This window comes from Crotalus tigris, unplaced genomic scaffold (assembly GCF_016545835.1).
Source record: "Crotalus tigris isolate CLP2741 ecotype Arizona unplaced genomic scaffold, ASM1654583v1 scf7180000017753.6788120, whole genome shotgun sequence".
In the NCBI taxonomy this organism is placed as follows: domain Eukaryota; kingdom Metazoa; phylum Chordata; class Lepidosauria; order Squamata; family Viperidae; genus Crotalus; species Crotalus tigris.
Window position 1 is genome coordinate 5,442,501 of NW_024096615.1, and position 2,500 is coordinate 5,445,000.

The 2,500-nt window shown below is 52.8% G+C and overlaps 1 protein-coding gene across 4 annotated transcripts in view; it reads right to left on the reverse strand.

Annotated features, from left to right (window-relative positions):
• ZMIZ1 (zinc finger MIZ-type containing 1) overlaps positions 1-2,500 on the reverse strand; it is a 328,745-nt gene that overhangs the window by 325,516 nt on the left and 729 nt on the right. The window lies entirely within an intron of this gene.

Consider the following 2,500-nt stretch of genomic DNA (forward strand, 5'->3'; position numbering starts at 1 on the left):
CCTAATGCTAGCCTAAAATCATTCCATCATTCACCTTCCCGGTTTCTAAAGCCAAGACCCCCGTATTGCAAAATCCAATCATTCCTCTCTCTCTCTCTCTCTCTCTCTCTCTCTCTCTCTCTCTCTCTCTCTCTCTCTCTCTCTGCCCCCCCCACCTCATCTATCCAGGCAGCCTTGGGACTCAAAGCCTTTTGCCCTTTCAGGGGGTCTCAAGTCCCACCAGCCTGCTTGTCGGGAGGCATCCAGTTGCTATTCAAGGGTTCTAAAAAATAAAAAAATAAAAAGCCATTTCATTTCTTTCCCTCCCACCCCCACCCCGACCCCGGTGTCTCCCCCCCCCACCTCCTGAAAGAAAGCTCAGTCCATTCTCCAGGCATTCATGTGCCTCTGAATCCTGTTCCTGCTCTCTTAGTGTCTCTTGGAAACCTTTCAGAGGGCATTTGTTCAACCTGCCAAGTTAAATCCTTCACTCTCATGTCAAGGGGGGGGGGGGGAAGAGACAGAGAGAGAGAGAGAGAGAGAAAGGGAGGGAGGGGATGGGGGGAGAGAGGGCAGATCGCTCAGAACACCCAGAGTCACACATTACAGCCAGTTCTTCTGGCCCCAGAATATCCTTTAAGGCACGGGTCGCCAATCCCACCCCCCCAGCCGTGGGCTGGTACCGGGCTGAGGCATGCCAGCAACCGGGCGGCACAAACAAGCAAAGCCCCATCTGTGAGATGCAGGCAGCACACAAAACCACGCACTCTCCAATCCATGGAAAAATCTTTCTCCCAAGTGCCGGAAAGATTGGGGGCCTCTGCTCAATGGGATCAGATCAGTTCATTCCAGTTGTGTGTCTGTCTGTCTCTCTCTCTCTCTGTGTGTGTGTGTGTAGGAAACATACCATACACACCAAACACACACAACTCCCAGTGATGACAGGGGACCCCCCCCCGCAACTTCAAACCCCAGCTCCTGTGATTGGCAGGGCCAACTCAAACACGCTACTACACCGTGGGGCCAGGCTGAGCTTCACAGCCTTTCCCCCCCCCCCTTCTCCTTCTCTCTCTCTCTCTCTCTCTCTCTCTCTCTCTCTCCTTTCCCCCTTTTCTTAGGCCCATGTTTAATCCTGCTTCTAATTAAAGAGGAAGGGGAGGTCTTTCGGAAGGAGGGAATTTTTTTTTTTTAAAAAAATAAAAGTTAGTTCCGAAAGGGAAGCCTCTTCCTCCTCCTCTTCCTCCTTTTTCCTCCCCCCTCCCCCATGGGTGCCTTCGAGCAAGCCTCCCCAAAGTTCTGCCGGGCAGAAGAAAAAATATATCTTGGATTTTTCTCCTTTTTTTTTTTTTCCTCCCCGTTTCTCTCTCTCTCTCTCTCTCTCTCTCTTCCCCCCCTCCACTTCTGTCTCTTAAATCTGCCTGGCAGCCTTTCTGTTGAGGTTAAGGCAGAAACTCCTGGTTTTTAACTGCTCGCCTTGCTGGGGCATTTGCGTCCTTCTGCTATTTTTTATTTTTAATTTTTTTATCGGCCGGAGGGAGAACCACCCCCACCCCACCCCACAGGCCCATTTTAAGAAAGCAGGCTTTCCTCCCCCCACCACCACCACTTTCCCCCCCTCCCCTTTCCCTCCTGGCCTTCCTGGGCAGAGAGGAAGGAAGGGAGGGGGGGCGGCTCTTCCAAGCCCTTCGCCCCCTCCCCAGTTTAGCTAGCGAGGCCGGAATTCCCCACTGGCGAGCCGGGGGGGGGGCGGATTCTGCCTTCGACCCCCGCTCTTCTTTCCCTAGCTCTCGGCCGCCAAACTCTCTCTCTCTTTCTTCTCCGCGGCCCCCATTCCCAGGAAAGGCCTGGCTTTTTAGGAAGCCACTTGGCCAAAGTGGTCAACAGACGGGGAGGGGGGCTGAAGAGGGGTGGGGGTCTGGAGGGGGGTGGGGAAGGGGGCTGGGGGAGAGCCGGGCAGAGCAAGGACAAAACGCGCAGCTTCTTTTTTTAAACCTCCTTTGTTTTGTTTTTTGTATGTGTGTTTCATGTTTTTTGGGGTTTTTTTTGGGGGGGGAATGGCTACAACCGAGGTGGCTTCCTCGCTAAGACGGCAACACTGTTGCTCCTCCAAACTTCAGATACACAAATACAAATACAGAGAGAGAGAGAGAGAGACACAGACACACATACAAAAGGAATACGCTCTGGCGGATCAATCGCATTTACGCAGAGATTTCTCTTCGCCCTTCCTCCTTCTTTTGCCCCCCCCCCTCTCTCTCTCCCTTTTCTCTTTCTTTCTTTTCCTCCCCCCGTACGGATTTTATTTGATTTGATTTTAAAAAAACAATAAGGGGCAAAAAATAAAAGACACCTGGTTTTTCTCTCTCTCTCTCTCTCTCTCCCGGCGCTGTTTCCCCCCCCCCTTTGCCACCGCGGGTGTGTGTGTGTAGAAGCAACTTATTAATCTCGCAGGCCGATTAATTAAGCGCATCCCTCTTTTCTCCCCCCCCCCCACCACCACCGCGGGAGCTCCCGGGCTTCT